Source organism: Macaca thibetana, chromosome 10, assembly GCF_024542745.1.
Source record: "Macaca thibetana thibetana isolate TM-01 chromosome 10, ASM2454274v1, whole genome shotgun sequence".
Lineage (NCBI taxonomy): Eukaryota > Metazoa > Chordata > Mammalia > Primates > Cercopithecidae > Macaca > Macaca thibetana.
Window position 1 is genome coordinate 77,743,239 of NC_065587.1, and position 27,117 is coordinate 77,770,355.

Sequence of the window (27,117 nt, forward strand, 5' to 3'; positions counted from 1 at the left end):
TGAGCATGCCTAGTGCAGCTGCGAGCATGGCCCCAGTTCCCAATGCGCAGGTGCCACGTCTCCGGGTTTTGGTGGCCGCCGGCCGGGAGGAGGAGGCGGCGGAGTGGCCTGGGGAGGAGAGAGTCCTCCGGAGTCCGGGAGCAGCACGTTGTGAGGGTCCACACAAGGGTGATGCCAGACTGAACACCATTAGGGTCTGGGTGTGAGTGTGACTCGGAGGCACCTGGGGGCCGTTGTAGGGCCGGGAAAAGCCAGGAACTGGCTGGAGCAGCGCCCCAGCATCCCGGGGACCAAAGTCTGGGGGGTTTGCATGTCTGAGGTTGCACTTGTGGGAAGACTTTTTGGAACCACTTAATCTCTGTGGCTCTGTGTAAGACCCGCGAAATAAAAAGAGGTAGTAGTACTTGCTTTGGAAGATTGTTTTAGGGATTAAATGAATAAAAAGCGTTTAGAACACTGCAGGACTCATTGTAAGCGCTGTATGTGTTTATGAAACCGAATATAAACAAATAAGCACGTCCCCCACCCAGCCAACGGCTTTGGGGGCCCCGTTCTGGCCAGTCCTGAGCCCTTCCACACGGCCCAAGGCGGGCTACGGGTCTCCAATCCGAGGAGGGTGCCGCTCTCCTGCCCCTCGCTCCCCGGGTTCTGCGCCCAGCGCCATCCCGTGCGCCCCCGACCCCTGGGCATGGGGCACATGCAACGGGGAGCCGCCAGGGAGACCCCAGAGCAGCGCGCCGCGGGCCGGCTTCCCCGGACGCCCCACCCACCTCCTCTTGGCGCTGCCCACCACCCGCCTCGGCTGCTCGGCCCCCGGCCCGCGAGGCTGCGTCCCCGACCCAGTAGGCGCCCCCTCCTCGCCCCGCGGGCTCGCGGCAACTGGGCGGCCGGCCCGGCCCCTGCCCACCCCCAGCCCAGCCCGGGCGCGCCGCACTGGGCATGCTCCGTAGCCTGGGCAGGTTGGGGCTGCAAGGCGACAGCTCGGGCTCTGGAGCCGGGAGGCGAGAAAGAGGAGGGAGGCTCGGGGGCAGGGGAGGAGGGAGCGGCGGGCCGCGGAGGGGCGGCGGGGCCCGGAGCCGGGGACGCGCAGGGCCCGGCGGTGGGCGGGCGGGTCGGCGCTGTCCCGTGGGCTCGCCGGGGAGCCACAGCGGAGACCCCCGCCCTCAGCTGAGGTAAGGACCGCGCGGTGAGGAGGCGGGGAGGCGGGAAGGCTGGGAGGCCGAGGAGGGGGGGCGGAGGCAGGAGGGAGGGCGGGACTGGGGTGCTCCGGGAGGGGGCTTGGCGGCGGCTCTTTATGGCGGGGAGGGGGTGGTGGCGCCGGGAGCAGTAAGTGAGCTGCACCGCTAACAAGATCTCACACACACAGACACACACACGCACCCGCACACACGCGCGCGCACACACACGCGCGTACACACTGGGTCTCCAGGCAGCGGCCGTCACCGCATCCCCGGCAGCAGCTCCAGGCAAAGTGACAGGTAGGAAAAGGCATTTCGGGTCCCGCCCGAGGATGCTCCCGCCCGCCCTGGCCTGCAGGGCTTGTTTGCTTTCCGCGGGTGCGTCCCGGACGCGCGCGCGCGCACCCGGATGCCCAGCGGGGACCCCGTGCAGGTGCCGGTTGCGAGGCGCCCTGTGCGCGCGGGAGGCAGGGGACCCAGACGCCATCCCCCTTCCCCTGTAGTCATCGCCTGCTGGGTTTCCTCAGACTCTCTCCAGACCTTCACCCTCTTCTGGGCTAGAAATAGCTCGGCTCGACGTGTGTATGATTATTTTGGTTGGAAATAGTTGGCACCGTGCAACGCATGTAAATGTGTATGCGTGTGGATCTTCTCGCCTCTTCTGGGGAAATCATAGAAATGATTGACCGTTTCCACTTAAAACAACACTGACAGGCTTAGCACTCATTGGGGGCAGGGTTCGGGCCTCCTAAAAGCCTATTAGTGAAGGAAATCCTTATTTTCAGAATTTTAAAGTTGCTTTTGCTTTAACCGGTTAGACTCTGTATAGTACAATACTTCTGAGTGTAGACTTCGTATTCATGGTACTGAATCGAAGTATGGAAATATGGAATTCTCTAATTTCCAAGTGTGTTTAAGTGCAACTTTATCTAGAATCATAAAACTAGCATTTTCCTAGAGAGAAACACAACTGCCCCACTATAGTTTCCATAAATATGGATATGTCTGAAAGATGACCCTACTCTTCTAACTTTTTTTCCTCTTAACTTCTATAGTGATTCTAGCTATTGTTCTAAAACATGTATTTGAAATTTAATTTTGGCTAGAATATTCAGGAAAGGTCTTTTTTTTTCTTTTTACCATATATGTGATATGTAGTGGTCTATATATTTAAGTTATATATATGTGGAGATAGCTGCTTAATAATTCTTTTTGTTTGGCAATAGTGGCATTCAAACATAGGCAGCTATATATCATTTAAAAATGATATTGAATTTCCCCTTTAGAGAGAAATCAGATTTATAATGTAAACATGACCAGGAAAAGCAACTGGTGACTTTACCTGGGGAGGCTCCAAGGAGGTTAAGAAAGTATCTGAACAGTTGTGCTCTTCAGTATAGGAAAATTGTGTGTGTGTAGGTGTGGGGGGGGGGTAAAATTTTAACTTTATTCTTTTATTGTTTTCAAGACTGCTGTTTTCTGAAATGTGTGGTTGAACGGAGACCCTCATATTTTATACTCTTCAAATTTGGGTGGCCTCAGTTATAGAATCATACAGAAGATCAAAAGTCTAGCTCAGCAGGGGCACGAGGTGTAATCCCTCACTATCTGTGTTATGTAATCCAGAATGCTGTTTTTCGTAGGACAGTCTTGCATGATTCTCAGCTGGTGTATTGATCTATTATATCATCTTCCTTTTGAACTGTAGTAGTTTAATAAATGATTGCCATCTTTGGAGATCACCTGTTTTCATAAAAAATCACTTTTTGAAATGACAAAACATTTTTTATTGGCACTTTTATGAACATAAGACTTGCTGCCAGACGAGTAACCTTTTGAATGTGACATATTGTAACATAGCTAAAGGTACCATGTATTAGCTTATGGACTACACTTCCTTCCAACTATATTATTACTCAACAATCAGAACTTAGTTTTGATGATATTACTACCCAGCTCTGAATTAATCGCTGTTGAAAATGCTGTTCTACAAGTAACTGTCAAAACAGAATTTCTGACTCCATTTGATCACTGGGTGCACATTTAAATCTGTCGGAATAATTCTACCTTTATTTTGCAAATGCATACCCACGCAGAAAGCTTTGTTCTAAAATACTCTATTGGAAGTTTTATATTTGTATGCCTGAAAATGTGAGTGATGTTAAACTGCTTACATGTCCTGTAATCGTGAGGCGGTGTGTTTTTGCCTTATAAGATAAAGAAATACGGTAGTTACAAAAGTGTTACAGGTTATCAAAAACCTTTTGCAGAAAAAGATTTTAAAAATCTGTATCACCTCTGAAATATTTCAACCACAGCAAAGTCCATTCAGTGCCCATAGCACAGCTAGTTTGCCTTTCCCAAGATTATGCACAACTGACTTTAGATTAATGTATACTGCTGACTTTGGCAACATGGGGCAGTTATATTTGGCAATTTCAATGAACATGGTATTTTCCTAAGATACCACTAACTTGATTTTGGGGTTTGATTTATTAAGAATTGAAATGCTTGCCTGATATTCATCTTTACCCCACCCTCTAAGTAAAATTGAGATGAAAGTGAGCTTCAGGGCTGCTGTGCTGTTTTCCTTGTGATCACATTAGCATGCTAATTTGTGAAAGGGTGTAACAATATAAATGAAATTAGCTTCTGAGTTTAGTGTCTGAATTTTCATCCCCAGTTTTTTAGATGCAGCTGGCAAACTCAAATAACAGAATTAATGAAAACATTTTGCAGATTATTAAAAAAAATTAGTAATTAGCTGAGTTTGATTTTTTATTTTGAAATCTTGAGAGTAAATTTTATCTTTTTGGATTAGAGCACTTAGGTAATGTAAGAAAGATTTTGGATTTCTCATGTTCTGCACACTTAATAGTGAACTCAGCTATTCTTGGGGAAGTATAAATTTTCTTTGAAACTTAAAATTATTTAGCAGACTGTGACTAAATTATTGTTTGTGATCTCTTATAAAGTAAGGGTGAAACAGCATGTTGATTAGCACCAATGGCCCAGGTCTTTTAATAAACTGTCTTCCACAGTGAGTCCCTGTAAAATCAAGAACTTCTGTATTTGATGTGCAAAATTAGGTCAAGGACTAATGGGGACGTTTTAATGATCACAGTTGGTATTTTATGTCCAGATTGAAGTTTTTAAAATAGTTGCTTTTCACCTCGTAATATATGAATGTGTAGGCCATATTAGTGTCTGTCAAGGGGACTTATCTGCCTATTGGGAAATAAATACAGCTTTTCATCGCTGGTGGGTGGCAGCAGTGACTTACTGTGGTTTTGCTATTGGTTTTCAGATGTTAACTGTGTTTGCAAGGACACTGCTTAATTCTCAGTGCTGTCCATTCCACATTTTCCTATTTCTCTCTCATATTGGGGAAAGAATAACCTTGTGTAGCTCTTTCTTCTATTCCTTAGTATCTGTTTGTTTAATAGTTTTGCTTTTGATAAAGCCTCACCCTTTAAAGTAGAAATACTTTCTCAAATTGTAATATTGTTTATCTAGTTATGCCTTAGAATGATATAAAGGTTTTACATGTTCCTAGGCTGTGATTCTTTAGCTAACCAAGTATAAAAATGAGTTTACTTCCTTGCCAGTGGAGGCAGACCTGGGTGATTATGCATTACCGAGTGGATGAGTGTGACGTTTGCATTGTCTTGGTTGGAATTAAGCTTGCTTTGAAAATATCACCCTGGAATAACTTTTATTTGTAAGGCCCACTTCACTTCATTGCAACAACCACTCCCAAACCCCTTTTTCTGGGTGGAAGGGTGGAAAGAATCTGGGTGGAAACTCACGCCTTTGGATGCTTTTCTATGCTGAAGGTGTTAACCCAAGTTTCTCTAGGAGATGAAAGTAATAATGCTATACCTTTCAAATCTCAGCTAGGAAATCCTTATGTTCCAGGGAATGAATGACCAGCAGAGTCTTTATTTTCCCTGCATGAACTTTTCTACTTTTCCTTTCCTTTATTAAATCAAAATAGTTGAAACAGACATAAACCAGAAGGTTTTTCTCTGAACACCTCTCTTACTCACTACTTATGAAACCTTCAATGAGAATGTCACACACCATGTGACCATAAGATAGTGTTATCTTCTCCCCTTTCCTGGGAGTCTCCTTCAAAGTTCACAGGATCTGTTGGTGTGCCTAGGGCTGGGAAATTCCACCTCTAGCTGTGGAAATACCCTTGGGCCAGGCAAATCATTGCTTTAAGATACATTGCCCTTCTTGTCCTCCTGAACAATTAAAGCATGTCTTTGGCTTCCAGACATGAGTGAATTGAAGTAGCCATTTCCTTAGAAACAGGAAGAAAAAAGCAACTTGAAGTAATTAATTGTAAGCAGCTCATCCAGGGAGAAGAGACCACAGACCCCTGATTTTACATTTGACATCTCCTTTTCTTCTCCAGAACAGGAGTTCTTCATTTTAGGGCTAAGGATGCCGTTTGGTGGGTTCACGAATGTAGGTGGCAAATGAATTATATCTTTATATTCACTGACTTCCAAGTGACAATTGGGGCAGGTGTTAGAGCTACTACTAGATCTTGGCATTTAGTGGGTTGAAGAGAAACACATGTATTATTCACATATCCCTTTAAAAAGTTATTTTGATAATTATATTTCAGTGAGATTGATTTCCATTGTACTTTTAAGTATTTAATTTTATATATTTAAACATATTATGCTGGGCCAGGCATGCTGGCTCACATCTCTAATCCTAGCACTTTGGAAGGTAGGTGAATTACTTGGGGCCAGGAGTTTGAGACCAGCCTGGGTAACACAGTAAGATCAATTTATATAAAAAAAAAACTGATAAAAAAATTAGCTGAGTGTGGTGCACATGTCTGTAAATCCTAACTACTTGGAAGGCTGAGGCAGGAGGATCGCTTGAGCCCAAGAGTTCAAGGTTATAGTAAGCTGTGATCGCATCAGTGCACTCCAGCCTGGGTGACAGAGTGAGACTCTATTAAAAAGATAATAATAAAATGAAAATATCATGCTGAGAAAGGTCTTTAAGGTTTACCATATTGCAAAGGGCATTCATGACCCACACAAGGTGAAGATGATGTTTCCTCAAGAAATGCTTCCTCCCAGAGGCCCCTGGCTGGGTGGGTCTTTTCACTGTGGGTTTGCGTTGAGCAGTGGTTGCTGAGACCTTCAGGCATTGGAATCAGGCACTGATTTCCTGACAAATGCCCTGTTTTAGCTTGAATGCTGACAGATGCCCTCTTTTAGCTGTGTGACCCTGGGCATCCACTCTGAACCTCAGTTGCCCTATCTGTAAAATGAGGAGAATAACCTTATGGGGCAAAAGTGCTTGGTGCTGCACTGTGAATGATGCAGCATACTGTTACTGCTGCTACTACAGCTGCAAAGGATCCTAGGATCTTTGGGTATGCCCAGGTTTGGGAAATTCCACCTGTAGCTATGGAAACACCGTTGGGCCAGGAAAATCATTCCTTTAAGATACACTGCCTTTCTTACGCTCCTGAAAAATTAAAGCATGTTTAACAAGTGCTAGTGCCCCTTCTCCTAATGGTACTACTAGTATTATGGCTCTCATCTTGTTCTCCTTTACAGGGGTAGACGGCATTGACCTTATCCATACAAACAGCCTGAGAAAATTCCTATAAAACTTACAAGGGACACTTACTCTGCCACTCTGCAAGTACAGAAAGTTTCAGTCATCCCACAGGACCACCATGAAGTACCAGATCTTCCTTTGGACTTGCCAAGCCCAGTGACTGCATTTGGACAGAGGGACCTAATATTAACTCAGTCCTAATAGCTTCAAAATTCTGTGACTTTGGTGTTTCGGAATATAATTCAGTGAGCCAGATGCTGTCCCCAGGGTATCTGTCTCCCAGCTAGCCTTTTTTTTTTTTTTTCTTAAACAAAACAAAACAAAACATATAAGCCATTTAGGCCTGGAGGGAGAAAGACCTCCACTAGAAGAATTAGGGCTCTCTGGTGTTCAGGGGCAGTCATCATAGCTCTTGTTTTTCCATGGAGTTTCTCTGAGAGTTCTCAACTTCTCTGCTTTACATAGTATTATAATAACCACAACAAAATAAAACAACAGACATTTGTTGAGCACTTAAAATGTGCCACTTTATTTAATCCTTCTGACAGCCTTTTTGGGTGTGTCCTAATAGCATCTCCAGTTTATATTTGGGGAAACTGAGGTTAGGAGATGTTAAGTTAATCATCCCAGGATGTTAAAGTTAGAATTGAGACTGAAACTCAGGTAGGCTGACATCAGAACTCCAACTTCTAACCACCATACTGTGTATTACCTGTCATTAAGCTGGTGCATGCTGCAGAAAGACTTGTTACCGTAACAAGTTTTGTGATAATTATTTTAAGTGACTAGGCTGAGATATGACAAAAGCTTCTGGCAATCCTGCTGTGAATATGGAATTGGAATAAGAAGTTGAGGATAAAACTGTGCATTCTTATCTAATTCTAGGTACTTCTGTTTGTGCAGTTGCATGCCAGAAATCTGTGATAGGGAGAGTACTAAATGCTACTTTGTGGTAGCCTAAACGGCCTTTAGTTTTCTGGAAGGCCGGTTTTTACCTGGTGAAGTTCCTCATGGTTTTAGTGAGGGTGTTGTATACTCTGATTCCTCCAAGGGCCAGGTAAGTGAAAGGCCCAAGTGTGGCTGACCAGGTGTCAGAGACCTTAGGGAGTGGTGAGGCTTGCGCCCATCCGGGGGACCAATTGTGCCCCTTCCCATGAGGCAGCTACCACTCGGGTCTGACAGGTTTCTGCCAGGTGGGCCTAGGGCTCAGGATTATCAGTGCCTCTACATTTTCAAGAGAAGCATGAAATCCAGATTTATTTGGAGTCTTCTCATTTTAAAATGTTTGGAAATAATTAACATGAAAAACAAACCTGTCAGCCCATGGTGTGGTCAAACAAAGCACGTTTGTGGTTGGACCCAGGAGCTCCCATGTTGAGCCTTTTGTTAACTGTAAGGGCTTGGAAACACCGTGTACCAGAAAATGTCAGTAGTTTTTGTTTTGCCCTTTAATTTTTTTGGCTGTAAAATTTCTTGTAAAGGTTGTTATGGTCATTTATTTCCAGTGTACATAGATTTCAGATTCTGAATTTCTGCTTGTTTGTTCTTTCCCTGTACCCCATTTTTCCAAGCTGTTGGCAAATTACAAAGTTGAGGGGGGAAGGACATGGTTTTTTCTCCTGTTTCATGATGCTCCTTTAAAATAAGAACACCTGGCTGGGTGTGATGGCTCATGCCTGTAATCCCATCACTTTGGGAGGCAGAGGAGGGTAGATCACTTGAAGTCAGGAGTTTGAGACTAGCCTGGCCAACATGGCAAAACCCCGTCTCTACTAAAAATACAAAAATTAGGCGGGTGTGGTGGCAGGCGCCTGTAATCCCGGCTACTCGGGAGGTTGAGGCAGGAGAATTGCTCGAACCTCGGAGGCAGAGGCTGCAGTGAGCCGAGATCACACGACTGCACTTCAGCCTGGGTGACAGAGTGAGACTCTGTCTCAATAAATAAATAAATAAATAAGAACACCCAAGTGTAGAGAAATAGGATGACTTCATTTATGGAGACACAGAGGTTCTCTTGCCTGCCTCACTGATGTGAGCTCTAAGCAGTCACAAGATGTCCTGGAATATGGAATACAGATCTGTTTCTGCAGGCTAGTGTTTCAAGGTGCAGTCCGCTTAACAGCCCTCATTTTCCTTGGTGCTTTTAAATGAGAGACCACACTGGATCAAATGAAAATGCAGTTCCTTCGGGATGTGTTTCTCTTGTATCTGCCAAGACGCTATTATTGGACAAATCATCAAAGCCCCCTCTGGGATTTCTTATAATTTTTTTGTTTTCATTGTTTTTTTAAAAATGATGTAAGTAATACATTAGTATGTTCCAGTTGAAGTGATGATGCAGAAATATGAAAGCAAAATGCAAAGTACCCTTTTCCACGTACACCCATTCCCTGATATAGTCATTGGCAATAGTTTAGATAGCCTCTTTCCCTCCTTTTTTCTGTACATTTACATATGTAAGTATATATACGTGTCATTTTCTTATTATATAAACTGGATCATATTGTATACATTTTTTTCTGTGACTGACTTGCTTTTGTCCACTTAACTGTATATCATGGAGAGCTTTCCATGTCAATATGTTAGTTATCTTGTTCTTTCTAACATTGCATAAAATTTGGTAGTATGGATGTACTGTACTTTATTTAACCATTCTTCTGTTGACACTATTGCACACTGAAAGATTCAAGATCTTTGTTCATAGGTCTTTGTGCACATGTGTGAGAAAATTTTTTTGTAGCTAAATTTCTAGAAATGGAACTATTTGGTCAAAAGCCTATGCACACTTCAAATTTTGACAGAGCACTGATGAATTGCCTTTAAAAAGGTCTCCATGAAATTTGTGGAACCTCTGATGATGCAGCTGAACATAGCTTCTAATTGCATCATGTCCCATATTGTTACCTTGCTTTACTAATTCAGTTAGATTTCACTTGTATATGGCATACCGGGAGGTGATTTTAGAAATAGACTGTGTCCTTAAAATCCCTTGAAAATGCAATTCTTAATCAAAACGAATTGATCAGTTAAGGGGCTAATGTAAAAACTCTTTAAGAAAGACATACCTTGTAAATCAGAGAGTTGAAAATCTGTTTTCTGATCAATCTGGTGAGCTGTGAAACTCTAGACCCTTCCCAGCAGGAAAATGTCCATAAGCACCCTTTAATCTGTGGTTAAAGAAGTGAGGTGGTCCACAGCCAACACAGACAGATCAGATGTTAATACTGGCCTGATAAAATTAATTTCATTGCTAAAAAATCCTATCCAGGTGTGTTTGTAGCTTTAGATTTTCAAATAATCATTATTTAAGAATCTCTTTTACTTTTTAGTTAAAAAAGAATGAGAAGATTAGGAGATAATGCTATTTAATAGTTTTATTTAATGGATACCTGAATTTAATGTCCATGACTCTTATTTTTTAATATTTTATTTTATTTTATTTTATTTTATTTCATTTTATTTTCTCACACATGTGCACAAAGGGTCTTGCTCCATCACTCAGGCTAGAGTGTAGTGGTGCCATCGTGGCTCACTGCAGCCTCAACTTCCTGGGCTCAAGTGATTTTCCTGCCTCAGCCTCTCAAGTAGCTGGGACCACAAGTGCACACTACCACACCTGGCTAGTTTTTTCTGTTTTTGTAGAGACAGGGTCTCGCTATGTTGTCCAGGCTGGTGTTGAACTCCTAGGCTCAAGCAGTCCTTCCACCTCAGCCTTTCAAAGTGTTGGGATTACAGGTGTGAGCCACTGTGCCTGGCCTGGCCATGTTTTTTAGAAATGATATGTAGATAATGGACTATATAAATTAGAAACTACACCTTTTCTTTTCTTTTCTTTTCCTTTCCCTTTCCCTTCCCTTTCTTTCTTTTTTTTTTTTTTTTTGAGGTGGAGTCTCACTCTGTTGCCCAGGCTGGCGTGCAGTGGTACGATCTCAGCTCACTGCAACCTCTGCTTCCCTGGTTCAAGTGATTCTTCTGCCTCAGCCTCCCGAGTAGCTGGGATTACAGGTGTGCACCACCAAGCCCAGCTAATTTTTGCATTTTTAGTAGAGATGGGGTTTCATCATGTTGGTTGGCCACGCTGGTCTCGAACTCCTGAGCTCAACTGATCCGCCCACCTCAGCCTCCTGAAGTGCCGGGATTATAGGTGTGAGCCACCATGCCTGGCCGCTACATCATGTTCTCTTTTAAAGAGATATTGGGAGAAATATTACAGGAAATCTAGGTCATTGATTGATTCCTATTTTCAGAAGGGACTACTTTGATAACTGTAATTGTTATCAATAATATGAAGTGAATTATTTGGAATTTTACAACATTCCTTGAAAGACTGAGACTCAGTCAGGGTTAGTGAGTCTTGATTAGATAAATGACAGGAAAGTTAAATACTGTTTCTGTTTCCCAAAGATGGATTTAGTTCTTTCATCTGTTTCTCCAGATATTCATTTTTTAAGAAAAATTCTGGTTCGGTTGGCAGTGACATTCAGATTCTGATTGTATGCCTTCTGCATGTTTATTTTTACAACACACTGTGAATTGTAGAAATATGGTGGGACAGTCATATTTCCTTGGCATTGAAACCTTGCATATTCAAGAAAGTCTGTGCTAGGTTTTGCTCATGGAAATGTTATAGTGTTTCACAGTTTACAGACAATTTCCTTTGATAATGTCTGTGAAAGCACAGTGGAGGGCACCACCTGGTCACTCTTTCAACCTGTATCATTCAGGGCCCTGCTAGGGAGCAGATGGCATGTGTATGCCAAGTCCTTTGAGGAGGGCTTGTTAAAGGGACCCTTTGGAAGATGTGGGCAGGTGTAGGGAACACAATCAGGGTGGGTGCTAAAGAAAGACCCAGCAGTGACAGGGAGTTAGTCCTACTCTAAGGAAGGGGCAAGAAAGGCTGACAAGAGCTGTATCCCTTTCTAGAGGGACCCTGTCAGCCTGTAATATCCCTCCAGGGAGACAGAGGGGAATATATATACCTTCCTCACTCTCTGCCTGTCTCCTAAATGTTGGCTGGTGCCTTCCATTAGCCGAACCCAGACAGAAACCAGAGGGCAGGAGAGAGGAGGATGAGGGTGGAAAAAGTAGGTGAATGGTCTGGGAAGGCCAGTTTCAGACTCCCACCCACTTGCCCTCCAGAACAGAGGTTTGCAAGGTTAAGCAGTCAGTCCAGGGTAGAAAGCTTATGGTCTGGTTTTGTGGACAAAGAAAATAAAACTGCATCTACATTGATTAAATTGAAATTGAAATTGGGAATCTTCTACAATACCACATGGCTGCTATCAGTATAATTTGTGGTGGGCCTTAGAGTAACATTAAATATTTTTTTTTTAGTTCCCTTTGGAATGGATTTTGCTTTATGCTTCTTGGGAAATGCATAGAATGGGAAATGTTATATGTTTATCTGATTAACCAAAAATATGGGCTTATAGATAGGACAGACAGAAGGGATTCATAGTCTCTCGACATGGAGTTGGATTCCTAAGATAGACATAATTCCTTTGCTTTTAATATTTTATAAAAAATATTTTATTTAAAATGTCAGTACCTGGGAGAAGAGACTAGGAGGAAATTAAGGTTATTAACAGTAATTTTCCTTCAAAGAAGTCAATTTAACGGAATCATTAGCATCACTGAGTAGAAATGAACAAGCTGTATTTCCCCATTTGTTCAGCATGGCAGTAAGATTCTGAAATTTCAGGCTCATTTATTCTCTCATTTTCTTGGCCCTGTTGTTTGAAAAGGTGAAGTCTGCTCTTTGGTTTGTGTACTTGTCCTGAATGAACAAGCAACGGAACTTAATTAGAATCATAAAATGATACTGCTATAAGGAATATCAGAGTTCATTTCTTCTTACCTCCAAATTGCATGGAGTAAGAAACTGAGATACTGGTTATTAGCAACTACTACTTTGCAAGTTCTCAGAGTTGGTTACTCTGGAAAAGTCGTATCACCTCTCCATCTTGAAGGAATTGCACTAGATTAATTCATTTTTGCTTTTACCCTTATATATTCCTGAAGTCCTTGATTTCAAGGGTTTGGTTGTCCATTATACACTATTTTCATAGATTAGAGGCAGAGCTTCATGAGTACCTCTTTCATTACCTAGCCCTTAAAATGGTATTCTCTGGAGGTCTCTACATTGCTTTTGACTGTGTTCACTCTGTAAACTCTTTCTATATAAGATAACTCATTCACTTCTACCATTTTTTTAACCCCCAATTTACTGAAGACTCCTCTATCACTGACCTCTTGTTGGAGCTCCAGATATATCCTGTTGTCTGCTGGAGATCTTGACATTGAAGTCTATGGGGACTTTCAAATCAAAGTGTACAAAACAGGAGTCCTCAACTTCACTCCAAACTTGTGTCTCCTTCCGGTTTCTAAATCTTCATGAAACAAGCTATCCGTCTGTTGAGTCTACCCCATCAATATCCTTCATTTTTGTTCACTTTTCTCCATTCCTATTGCCGCTAGCCTGAATTTATGTCCGTGTGATTTCCTGTCTTGATTGTTCCAAGAATTTTTTCATTCAGTCTCTCTATACTGTCTCTTTCTCATCTGTGCCTTCATTCGTGTCTTCTGTTGGCTATTCAGTGAACATCAGGTACTTTATCAGTGAGATCTTGCTCTCAGAAGTTTACAGTTTACTGGAGGGGACAAATAGACACTACTTTATAAGTTTACATCTTTGGCCATTGACTCCATTCTCCACACCAGCTAAAGTAATTTGCACAAAACAAATCTTATTATAGCATTACCTCTAAGATACTTCAACAGCTCCCTGTTGCTATCAGGATTAATTTGTCTTCCTAATTTGCCAAATGTAAGCCATCCACGGCCTGACCTCTGTGATGAAGTTTTAACTCCTTTATTTGCATCACCTATACTAGGCTGTGTTGAAATCCAAGAACATAAAGCCTGCTGCACTGTGGACACTGTGGCTTTGCCTATGACTTTGCACTCAATCCCCTTCTTCAACTGGCTGACTCCTACAGGCCTTTAGAGACTCCATGCAGTTACCATCTTCCTATAAAGCCTTCCTTGATTTCCACTCTAGTCCAGGTTGGGTGCCCTACTTTAGTCCTCCTGTTGAATAGTTTGCAAATTTTAGCCACAGCATGACTCTCTTAGGAAATGGAACAATCTGGTGCATATTAGTGACTAAGTTGATGTCTCTTAAATGAATAAATAACTAAATGCCATTACTGCAAAGTCTGCAGATTGGGTAAATCAGGAAAACAATCTGATGATTAAGCAAAAAAAAAAAAAAAAAAGCCAAAGTTTAGTAAACTGAAGACATCTGCTGACCTATTAAAGAAAAAAGTATTTCATGATTATTTATACTGGTCATTGAAAAGTAGCAGAATGATCAATTTGGAAATATGATAAATAATTTGAAAATTCTATATCCATTATTTCTGGTAACAGAAATCCTGATATTGTAATTAGTATACTAGATCCAGAGGAGATATTTCCCTGAAGATAGGTTATCATTTTTTTCCTGATAGGCACATACTCATATTGTTTTTCCTATTTTATGAGTTTGATTTTAATCACGTTATTCTCATTTTTCCTACAGTGTGTAGGAATTAGAAAATAAATTTCTTATTTCAAACATGGTTGGAAATTTAGGAAGAAAATAATTTATTTAATCAGATTATTTTATCAAGTGGGACTCTTAGTAATTTAAAATGCTTTGTATTTATTCTCTTGTAGCATTTTATTTTCAAAATGACCTGCAAATACATCAATGCCAAACAGAGAAAGCAAGAAAGTTATTAATTAATTGAAGGGAAATATTCTGCTGAATATTGTTTTTTAGAGAACATCTTTTATAGTTCTAAAACCAGAAGGGAGCAGTTTATTCATAGTGGTTTGAATCTTGTGAAAAGAGTGTCTTTGACAGTCTTCACCAGGCCCCCTTCGCCAAGCATTAATAGGACTTAAGAAATGTCTTCTTCACAATTGGCTTCTTTTTGACTTCACAGATTTCTTTTAGCTTTGTGTTGAAAAGTGCTGTCTAAGTATGTTAATTATTAGATATATCATTATTCAGATTTCAATGCAGACAACATTTAGGAGGATTATAGTTTAGTTATTGCAGCTGTTCAGAAAACACTTCATGATAGCACTTGGAAATACAGATAGAGAATATTTCCTTTTATTTAGAGACTTTTTGGATCTGTGAGGCCCTCTGAGAATCTTAAGCATGGCCCCATTCTGTCCATTTTTCATTCCCTTTGAAAGAATTTCAAAGTAACTGGTTAAAGTTTCTCCCCATCTGTCATAAGTAGCATAGAGGGATTTCTTGTGCAGCTACCAAAGGGAAATGAGGAAATTTAAAAGTGCAGATGATTTGGGTATTAATACATGTCCTGGCAGTGACTCTGCTAGAATCAGGCTCTCCCAAACCATTTTGTTGTGTGCCAATTTTTATTTTCTCAGCTACAATATTATAAATATGGCAGACCCACAGGTTTTCCATAAAGATTGATGATCAGGAGGAATCCACTCGTTAATTAAGAGCAGCAGATGCCTTCTGAAAACATTCTGGAAATGTTCTACATTATATTGAACCAAAGTGCTTCCAGCTTTGTTGGAAAGATTAAGGCAATAATTACATGGAAGGTATGCCTCATTTGTCAACAGGGTTTTTGGTCTAGAATATCGCAAGAGCAATTCCTATCCATTTCCTTCTAGAGGTGACAGCAACCTTCTTATTGCAGAAGGGTTATGGTGTGGGGAACATAAGTGCTTACCAGTAACTGCTTCTTTTCCTCACACAGGATATGAGATACAGGGTATGAGACCCTCAGAGAGGAAGTCTCTTTCTCTACAAACACACACACACACTCATACACACACACACACACGCACTGCAGGTGCTTGAGCCACACTGTGGAATGGGATACATAAGAAATTGAGCCAGTTCTATGATATTTTTGAGTCTTTACTGGATGGCTTTGCAGTATTTTAAAATGTTGAAACTTAGCAGGATTCTTTAACACCGGGCCCCTAACCCAGCATTTATTAGGCTTAAACAGTGTGCCCTGAGCCTTCAGAATGCAATCCCATTTCATTGTCTCAGCAATTCTGCAGATTAGGTATAATTACCACCATTCGATACTAAGAAAACTGAGTGATCACAGCACTTACTCAGGGTCACATGGTTGATCAGATGTATAGACAGGTTTCAAAATAAGGTTGACCTGACCTGAATCTGTGACCGTACAGGCACAGAGGAAAGGCCATATGAGGACATGGGACACGGGAGAAGGTAGCAGTTGTCAAGCCAAAGAGAGAGGTCTCAGGAGAAACCATGCTTGCTGGCACTGGCACCTTGATCTTGAACTTCTAGAACTGTGACAAAATAAATTTCTGTTGTTTAAGCTAGCCAGTCTATGGTATTTTGTTATGGCAGTCCTAGAAACCTAATACAGTGGAGGGTTTCTTTTACAGGCAGATGAAAGCAGACCTTGGGATATAAAAACAAAGTATTATGGACCAATATATCAGAATAATAATTTTGGCATTTGAACGCACGTTCCTAATTTCAAAAGGTGATTTTTGTCTTGAGTTGGTTTAGTTTATAGGATATTTGCTTTCACTGAGCTTTCATAAGAGTTAATTTGTTTACAGGCAGAGATGAGATAAATCATGTCTTTCTTTAGCCTGTTTCTTTATTCCTTTTCTTCTATGTGAATTTCACATACTTCTTTAAAGAGTCTTATAATTAAAACATGTCGTGTTAAATGAGCTCAAATCTTTTTCCATAATTAGGAACTTGAATCATTGCCTAATTTATAATTTGATAAGTAATGTGTATTTGTTGAATTTTTCTGCTATCAATGTAAGTCCTGGGGTAATTTTCTAAAACAAAATAAAAGTGGTTTTGGCTTTGTTTTCCTAACATATTAACAGTAGTCTAGGAAATATTTTAATTTCTCTTTAGTTAGTTGGTGCTTTCTCTTTGTAATTTTTTTTTGTGTGGAGGATAAATTATCATAAGACTTTCATTAAGTACATTGTAGTGTTTTGCTTAATTTGGTGCCTGTCAGGAAAAAACCCAACAGCACAATGGAGGTGTTATGAATGAGTTAATTTATTTATTAATTTCAATCTAAATTTTTCACTAATGGAGAAATAAAATATTTGTAGAATTGAAGTTATAAAACAGCGAACATAACTGCTGAATGATTTATATTCGGTACATTCTTTAATATAAAGATTGGCTATAAAGACATCTTGACTATAAAGCATGACATTGATTTGCTTTACATAAAAAAAGAATATTTTAAATTTTCTTCTTCACAATAGTATTACTTGAGTGAGCTTTTTAAACAGTATAGTGCTATTTTATTAGTTAAGTAATGCATACATGTGACTAAGTGTGATATATTGTGTTTAAAATATTATTCAGAACCTAGCATAGCTACAGCATAGAATGGGGTCACATAATAAACGTTCTTCTTTATGTATGTGCGTGAACTTTCAGTGAGTCACATGAGCTGGTTTGGTCATTTGAGTTTATCTGAATACATTAGTTATGAGCTATTTAGCTCTTTCAAGCAGCATTATTCATTCTCAAATTTTAAATCAGATTTGTACAGTAGCTAGCACATAGTAGGCTTTTAAATGTGTCCTAAAACTAATATGTAAGACGAGGACATGGGCCACAAACTGTTATTTTACTTTCCTTCCTTATTTCGTGGTTTTGTATATCTTATTTTGGATTTGTATGCATTCTGCTGTTTCTAAAATTAGTATCTAAGCAATGCATTTTTTAACATTAATTATCAAGTTTTGTCTTACTCTTAAATTTTGCCTTATATAAGGCAGCATAAGTGGGCATTATCTGCCTTGCTGACACCTACTTTCTGGGGTGAAATATATTGACCTTGACTGTAACCTTGACATTTAAGATAGTTGACTAGACTCTGAAAAGGGAAAGACCAGCATGACTGTAAATCACGCCTATTTGTATAACATCCTCAATTACATAATACAAATAATCCACAAAATTGCCAAGATACTTGAACATATTATACGGGGATTGGTCTTAACAGCACAGACTTACCCATGGGTATCATTTCATTTTCTGAAGAATCCTTCACCAAACTGAAAGTTGAGTTTACAGTCTTGAGAATGTGATGCCTCTTTAGTTATTATAACCACAAAACAGTGGAATGGCTGTTTCTTCCTTTGAGCAGAATGATATGTTTAAATTCTTTTTTTGAGGGATGATTTCAAATGTGTTAATTATGTGGCTCAATTTGGATTATAAGAGATGATATAAATTAAATTATCACTGAATTTTTACCCTGCCTACCTCACTCACTTTGACCTTAAGATCTTATGAAGAGTGAGACAAAGCCATCATGATGAGAAAAAGTGATCATCTCAAACTCGTGTATGTAGATGAAAAAGGATATATGTTTCTGTGTGAGGATCCCGTGTGGAAATACCTTTATAAAGTTACTCGCAAGTACAGCATCGGTTTATTAGGAAGGAAATGAACATTTTTTGAAGTGTCTTGTGAAGGTCAGGAACTCCACTAGGGACTCTCCTTTGGGAGGAAGTTTAGCAAAATGGTTGTGAATGTGTATGATGTGCATTGTGGGGTCCTGGCTTTGCTACTGAGAAGCCGAGTGACCTTGGTCAAGTCATTGACCTCCTCCTCCTCATCATCGTTTTTTGTATCTATCCTGTGAGATAGGTGGCAATATCCTCATGCTACAGATAAAGAGACTGAGGCCCATTTAAGTAATTTGTTCAGGTCCACATAACTAGCAAGTTGCAGCGCCTCAGTCTGGAGTCAGACCCTGCTCAGGATTCTACCCTCTTCTACCCCTTCAATGTGGTCTTCCCCTCCTTCCAAGGCAGTCTTTGCCTAGTTACCAAGTTGATAGTTTTGATCAGATAGGTTGGTTGCTTTCATGTTGAATGAACTCAGATTAGGAGCACCGATCATAGGAAAAAGGTTCTGAAAAGGGAATTGGGAGAAGTGACTTATAGCTGGCCATTGCCCTAGCTGATTATGTGTTCTTCAGCAAATCATTTCACATCACCAGTTTCAGTGTACTTAGCTCTCTTAAATGAAGGGCTTAGGCTTGTAGAACTCTTTCTTTTATATTTACCCCTTTATCATCATGAAGTGTTTCTCTTTGTCTCTAGTAATCCTCTGTGTTGAAGTCTATTTTGTCTTATTAATATAGCCAGTTCAACTTTATTTTGCTTACTGTTTGCATGATATAATTTTTTTCATCCTTCCAATCTATTTGTGTGTTTCCATTTAAAATGTGTCTCTTTGTAGAGAGCATATAGTTGATTCTTGCTTTTAAAAAAATCCATTCTGATAATCTTTGCCATATAGATGGAATGTTTAGTCCATTTACATTTAAAGTTGTTGATATAATTATATTATGTGGTTAACATTTTATGAAACATATTACATTTGCACTTTGATTTTTCTATATCTTCTCAGTTTTCTTTCAGACTTAACTTTATGGAAAAAAAGTCACAAGACTTATTTTATACTATACATAGGTTGTATACTTAGTATAATTGGTTTGTTGAATGGGCCACACTTAGTAAGACATAAACAGAAAATAGCTTTATTCTCTCCTCTCCTGTACTTTGGATGATATTTTTTGGCAGATCCTATAGCTTTTCAGTCATTTTACTGTATTGGAACAACCTAATTTTCAAATATTAGAAAAATGTAGTACAATGTAAATCAAAACTTCCATTTTTCCATCCAGTTTATAGCTTCTCCCCTTTTCCCATTCTTAGGCTTGAGCCCAGGCTTAGTGATTATCAGTATGGAAGAAAAGGAATTCCTAGTTTAACTCTCCTCTCTTCATCTCCTACCAATGTCTGGCTCCTCCAGAGTTGGCACAGGGGACATAAAAGGGGCCAAGGCTATTGCACTTAGCAGGTGCTGTTTGTTTTCAAGGACAGTTCTTTCTCATACACACCCTGATGGATTTTTCTGGAGAGCCCTTGCAGGTCCATTGGCATCATGCCATTAATTTGCTTTGAGCACTGCAATATCAGCTCCTCATATTCCAGTGGAAGATCACTGGAGTGTCTCTGTGTCCTTGTCCAGGCAATCCACTCAGATGGAGGCTTTTCAGGATCATTCAAACTTGACAACCTTCCATAGTATTCACATGGTCCACAGAAAAACTCTCATCTTAACACCATCAGACCCTGAGGGCACAGCCTGCTTCTACTTCTACTGGGACTCTGTTGCCTTGCAGGTGGCATCAGCCAGCCAACCTGATACATATGCTATGGTTTCTGCACTGAAGCAGGCATCCAGGCAGGGAATAGAATATCAGCCTCTGTCATTGCAGATAGACTCAATTTATTATGGCTTTTCTTTTCTTTTCTTTTTCTTTTTTTCTTTTTTTGCCTTTCTTACGAGGTGTTAGAGAGAGAAGGAAAGGGAACTGTTGAATTTTCTTTGAAGAGATTGCTGCAGTGCAATTTTTCTCATACATAGACTCTGGAGGTGACCTTTGGACTGGCTTGGCCATGTGTAGCAAGTCCTATGGACATATACAAGGACCTCATCATATCACCTTTGGCACTGAAACGTTAGCAGAAAATTGAAACATTAATTCCCATTCTCATCATTAGAAGAATTTGGAGATTACTGGCTTAATAGCAGGATGCACAGATAAGTGTTAAACCTTCAGCTACATTTATAATTCGTGAACTGCCACACTCTGTAAGCTTCTCCCTTCATGTAATGAGAAATACTAAGTACCAAATAAATGCTTAATGAATCAAGTCATGGTGATTGCAGGATATTGGTCTCTGGGGAAGGTAAGGGTGACCAGTATAATAAGAGGAATGAGGTTACTAATCTGCAACATTCTTTACTGATTTGGTTAAACAATGGGTCACTTAAGTGGAAAAAAATAGAATTCAAAACTACTGTTAACTTTGTCAAACTAGTTGGTCAGGTTGGCCTAGGTATATAAAACCTGAAACTGGATTGACAGGCACTTCTGCTGGAAATCTCTAAACAGTATAGATCATATAGGTATATTCATAAATGTGTATATATATGTAAATATATGTGTACTTTTATTGAGGAATGTATATATACTTCTGCATATATACACAGACGTATAAATATGTATTTTATAGTACTAATATAACTGTCAGAGAAAGAAATGACATAATGATGTCATATAACATATAAAATATAAAAATATACTTGAAGAGTTGGCAAATAATAAATAGCACAGATAAAGGAGAATGGTTTGGAACAAGAAACAGGTAATTTTCCCTAATTTTTGGAGCAGAAATAGATGAATATGAAATGTATGTATCAGTTCATTAGTTAGCTTATTTCATAGTACAAAATAACCTTAAAAGATTTAATGTGGTTTTGTACCAGAATTTATAGGTGACAGTATGATAAGAAGTTATTTTAAAGTTATAAATTTAATTTTGACTAATTATCAATATATTTAAAAACATATTAATGTGTGCTTTACCCTAATTAGAAGGAGATTATATCTCAGTAGTGTCTAAGATTTTTAAAAATAACTTTGTTACTTATAAAAGTAATATGTGATTAATTAAAAAATATTGGAAAATAACTTAAAAGCACAAGGAAGAAGGGAAGAAGGCAAAACTACCTTTAATCTCATTATAATAGGTGGTAACCAAGATAGGCCAGAACAAGAAACACCAGATTGCTTTTTGTTTATTGATACATTTTTTTCCATGAGTGACAAAAATTAGTCTTTTCATGGTAGAACTTCCTTTGATCTATATTTAATTAGCTCATTTAATTTTCTGTTTAAAACCAATAATTTATTTCATGGCTAGACTTTGTATGTAGGAAGTAGTTCTAAGATTGTGTCCAATATCATCAGACATCTGCTTAATATAACTCCTAAAACTTTATTTGTAGACCAGATATTTATATAATATTTGGAGCCTTTGTCAGTTGTTAGGAATTACTTTAAGATGTGGAGAAAGAAATTAACTGGTGAATAAGGAAGTATTTTCACACTTAATCCTGTTTTTAGTTCTAACCCTGGAATTGCTTATAGCAATTAATGTGGACCTCAATATTTCATTTTCTAAATGGGCAGTGTCAGTATGATGGTGGGGTTAAATGCAAGGGAGATGCTTTTTTCCTCCTTTTCAAGGTATACTTTAAGCAAGGTAAGCATTCATAAAGGAGTCCTAATTTACTAGAAAGCTTGAAGTTTTGGAGCAGAGATTTTCAAAGAAGTTGTATGCAGAGTTCTTTTTGGACTATGGTCTGATAGTGTCTTTGTGAAAGTATCTTCTTCCCATTTCTTTTGTTATGAAACCTGTTTTTTGAAATCATTGGCCTTTGGTGAACATTGAACACTTTGAAAAATAGCTGTATAGGAGAAAAACTGTGTGTTATAGTGTTATTTAATTGAGAATACTATTTGTGTGTGTGTGTGTGTGTGTGTGTTGTGTGTGCCTGTGTCTGTGTCATGGAAAAGTATTGAAATGATAGATTACTGAAACAAAAAGGAGGATTTGTTTATCTTTCCAAAGAGAATCGAGCCATTATTTGGGAAAAGACTCAACATCCTTTTACTAAATCATATTTTTTTCAAATATATGTGTATGGCAAATCTTAAAATAATAGATAATTAACTAATAGAAAGGGGGAGAAAAAAAATGGAAGCATGCTTTGTCACCCGATAACTATCCCAAAATAAGTTTGGCTTCTAACACATTTTTAGTGTTTTTTTTTTTTTTTTTTCTTCAAATGGGTATTAGATAGCTTCCGTGGTAGAAGTGAGGACTTGCAGAATACCCTGTGTTACTAAAAAATCGCTGGAAAAGTTGACCTGAAATGGCAGAGTAAAGAAGCTCATGTTTCAGCTAATACACTGCAGTAACTTTTGCATCTCTGCACGTTCATCACAGACTGTGCATATTGTGTATAAATAATTACCAAATGTTTCGGGGGTGGTGATTCTATTTCTTCTCCATGAGAATTTATAAAGTTGTTATATTCGGCTTCTTTGGAGTCATCACAGTTTATTTCACTGAGATGTTTACTGGATAAATATTTTCACAGAGATTTTCATCAACTTCAAAGAGGTAGTATTTATTCAATGCAAAGTGTTAGGAGCCTATTGCAATATACATTCGATTTTTTTTTTCTTTCAACGGTAGAGTTGCTTCTCTTTTTGGTTCAGACGAATTCATTATTTTAAACTGCTTCAATCAATTCGATATGTTGTATTCATAGACACAGTGGGTTTTATTTGTAAGCCTCCCCAGAGACCAGGGTCCCCAGGGTCTTGGTGCCACATGTTCTGTAACTGTGACAGGAGAGCTGGGATGTTTGTACCATACATGGGAGAGGGCTGATTTCTGAGAGAAACTAATGCTGTTGACTCATAGGTTTCTTTTTATCATTTCTAGGTCATGCAAGTACACGGTAGCTTTTAAAATAACACATGCCATAGGTATGTAGAGCCTTTGTAAGTCTTTACAGCTGTAAAATGAGCTAGAGAAAGTCACTATCTGGGTTATGTGGAACCACATCTGGTTTATGATATGGGCACATAGTAATTGTGCTTGAGGTTATGATGGAGCCTCACCTTGCTTAGTTTTTGGCCACAGACTGAAGGTCCCTTTGAATGTCCCCTCAGCTAATGTAGATATGCAGTTTATAAATAATATTTTCATAAGGACAAAAGTGAGAAGCAGCATTGTATAGCAGAAACGTGAGAGCTGAACTTCCTAGGTTCTGACCTTCCTAGGTTTGAATATCCAGTCTGTCTTTTGCTAGAAATGTGACCTCAGGTGAGCTCCAAAGCTCCCTCTGAACTTGTCCTCATGTGAAAGAGGAGAGACTCGTGCCTAACTGGGGAGCGGTGAAGACTGCATGAAATACCAGATGCAAAGTGCCTAACACCTCACCTGGTTTATACAATAATAGCTACCTCTTAGTTGTAGTTCTGTTCTTTTCTTTCTACAGACATTTGACCATTAAATACACAATTCGACTCATTATTATATTTCCAGATTTTTTTTTCTTTTTGAGGACTGCATGCTTTTCATAAAGTCTCTCGGAAAAGTAATCTCTATATAGTTTTGCTTCTTCATTCATTCAGCATTTGTCAATACTTGTTACAGGCTTGCTTCCTGAGGTCTAGTAGTTTATGTTTATCAAGAGAGATCCAAAGATAACAGAAGTTACTGTAGAATTTTAAGTTCCACAGAAGGTGCATTTCTGAGGCCCTATAAAGCAGAGTAGCAGCATTTGAATCAGGTCAGCTCTTCAGCCCTCAAGAGGTATGTTCATGTTCTTGTTTTCTGTTTTTTAGTGATGTTCCATTTCTGGTGTTTAATCTAGCCATGCCCCTAAATATTTACTTTTCTTTGTGAGACAGGTTAAGACTGCCTTAACTTAGAAGATTCTTCATGTATTTGGTCGTTGGAATAGCATTGCTGTCTTTTTTGTCACCATTCTCTTTTGCATTGTTATCATTCTCTTTTGCATTGTTAATATCAGAATGTAATGGTCCTTAGAAAAGCACAGTGTGGCTTGGTAGAGTGATGTGCCTTGTTGTTTCTGATGTTTTTTTGATTCTCCCTGAAGCCTGCTGGTGAGCCTGTTTGGGTGAGACATCCTCAGTGTTGACAAGTGGAAACTGTTGATGAGGTTTCCACTGCAATGGTGATGTATCTGTTACTGAATAGTTATAGGGTGCATCGCGGTTAGTTAAAATAGGAGCAGCTTCTGAGGATACAGAAGGGGGAAAATAAGTTATTGCTGGTGTATATTAGAATATTTTTGGCTGCGAGTGATAGAAAACAGCAGCCTAAACTCATGGAAGTTTAAGAGAAATGCAGGCTTAGGAATCTAAGCATTTGGGGCAGATGTGGCATCTCAGCAGTGCCATCAGGAAATGAGGTTCCTTCTTTCTCTCCACTCCTTATCATTTAGCATTTGTCTTCATAGGTGTGAGATGGCTCTGCACCACCCAGGAGCTATTTTCAGGAATGAGGGATTGGGACTTGTTTACATCATGAGAATGAACTTTCTCAGAGCTCTCTCTCCTGTATCTCATTGGTCAAAACTGTGTCATGTGGCTATCCCTAGCTGCCTTAGTATCTGGGAAAACAAATCATTTTAGTGTAGTATATTGACTCCTAACGCTATAAATGTTGGCTAAACAAATAGCTAGAGCCACCGTACCTGGGAATTTTGTTTTTGTCACATCTACTAGCTTAGTTTTAGATTTTATGATTTGGTAAGTATTAGATGCTACTTCATTCATTCACTTATTTGACACGTATTTATTAAATACATAAGGCCTTAGGATATACCATTGCAAATTTAATAAAACTAGTCCTCATATTGTGGCTGCATGAATGTAAAATATCTAAGTATGGATGTGAGCTAATGGATGTTTCTCTTAGCTCATGTAGTAAATGGCTAGAACTGTGATTTTCAAATTGAAAACAACTGAATTTTGTTTAGCTGACCTCCGTCATGTAACTCGTTCATAATTATTACCCCTACCCTCCCTCCTCTGACCCTCAGTCCTTTTACCGATAAATTTGGAAGCCTGCCTCCTGAGGCTGAGTTGTTCTGGTTTTCCCATAATACTCCCTTTTCCAGCTTTTATATGCTTATCCATTAAGTCAGACAAATTTCCCTTTCAGAGTTTGGCATTGTTTCTTTATTGGAAAGGAAACAGATTGTTTTAGGCCAGGAAAGCTTGCAAAAGAAAATAGAAGACCATGAACTATGTTTTTTATTTTCTTGTTTTTAATCATCACATCTCACGTTAGGATTCAGTGTTGGGTCTCGGTGTGTTTTCTGTTCAGAGAGAATGTGAGGTTCTTCTTGCACCTGGTTTATCTTTGATGTGGGCTTGGCACAGCTTTACACATGGTCTTCCCCCAAACCATGACATAAATCCTGCTTTTTATTTTATGTCTAGGGTCAGGTTTCCGGTAGTGGTGTCTAGCGGGGTCAGGAAGTCAAATTCCTAGGCTGTGAGGATGATTTTACTTGTGTGTGACTTTCCCTGCTTGTTGTGAAAGCTCAGCTTTAGCGTCATATGGCCCCTTTTTGGCTCTTTCAAATTTTAGTCAAATTGAGTGGTATAATCCATAAAGTGCCCATCTTTTGGCTGTTTCGCAGTGACAGATCACTCAGCTAGGATAAGCAGGTAGCAAATCTGATAATTTATATGTGTGGCCCCAAATCTTTGCCACAAATAAAGGATTTTTAAAAAAATTGTTCCCTCTTGGATCTTGGAATTAGGAAGACTTTTGATGATGAAACATCACATTGATACTAATGATATGTTATTCATTTCTCTGATTACCTTAATCAAAGGTGTATTTAACTACCTACAATTTCTGACAAGCATGAGATAACCAGTGTTCCTATGTTGATGTTACTTAATTCAAAGCAGGATACCTAAAATAAAGAAAAAAAACAGAAGATTTATTGCAGCTAAATATATATGTGTTATTTGGCTTTGGAATATTGAAATAAATATTCAAAGCCATTTTTATTATTTTTTTAAACCATACCCGTAAGCTTTTCATTTTTCCTAGTGTGATATTTGATTTTTAAAATTTTTGCCTAAAATATTTTTTTTGTGTGTGTGCATAAGAGAGTATTTGAAAAACAGAAAGGTTGTGATATTTATGATCTGTGCATTTCTCTCTGTATTTTCATAAATAATTTCCATCGAATGAACATTTTAAAAACTTTTTATTATGGAACACTTTGAATATACATAAAAGTACAGTGAATATCAAAGTGAACCTTCATATATCCATCATTACACTATAACAAACTCATAGCCAGTTTCGTTTCATCCATTATTCCTCCCCATCAGTGACCCCAACTGGATTGTTTTGAAACAAATCCATATTTGAAGCAAAAATAGATATATTATTTCTGGTTGGTCAGTTATGAACTGAAGATCTGTAAGTGGCCCCACCCCAGTTGTTACTAGGTCATAGATTATGATTTGCCTTAGCATACGTGCAGTGACCCATGTGTCCATATTGATCATTGATCCATCGTGGCTTTCTTAGCTATCTTGGCTTTCTTTTGTTAGCAGAGCTTACCTGCAACTGTAGTTTCAGAAAATAGAAAAGGCAGCTGTTACCGTCACTATACTGTATTGGCAGTGAAGGGGACCAAAGTAATGCTGGCTGACATATGAAGTGGTGAACAGCAAGAGAGGAAAGGCCCCAGATGCTGGCTTACACTGGGGAGTCCACCTGGGGCATTGGCGTTGCTTTGAAGGAAAGAGGTTCTGCAGCTAGCTAAGCTTGGCCA

At 39.2% G+C, this 27,117-nt stretch overlaps 1 protein-coding gene across 17 annotated transcripts in view; it reads left to right on the top strand.

The window, feature by feature from the left end:
* Positions 1-946: 946 nt before the first annotated feature.
* Positions 947-27,117, top strand: part of PLCB4 (phospholipase C beta 4) — a 411,761-nt gene continuing 385,590 nt past the window's right edge. For 7 of the 17 annotated variants that reach the window (XM_050807509.1, XM_050807508.1, XM_050807505.1 and 4 more), the window contains exon 1: positions 1,086-1,172. The gene's annotated coding sequence lies outside the window, so the exon portion shown is untranslated. Of the gene's footprint in view, positions 1,173-1,328; positions 1,479-23,222; positions 23,267-23,939; positions 24,099-27,117 lie in introns of those variants that run through there. The other 10 variants (XM_050807512.1, XM_050807507.1, XM_050807513.1 and 7 more) reach the window with 7 other exon arrangements.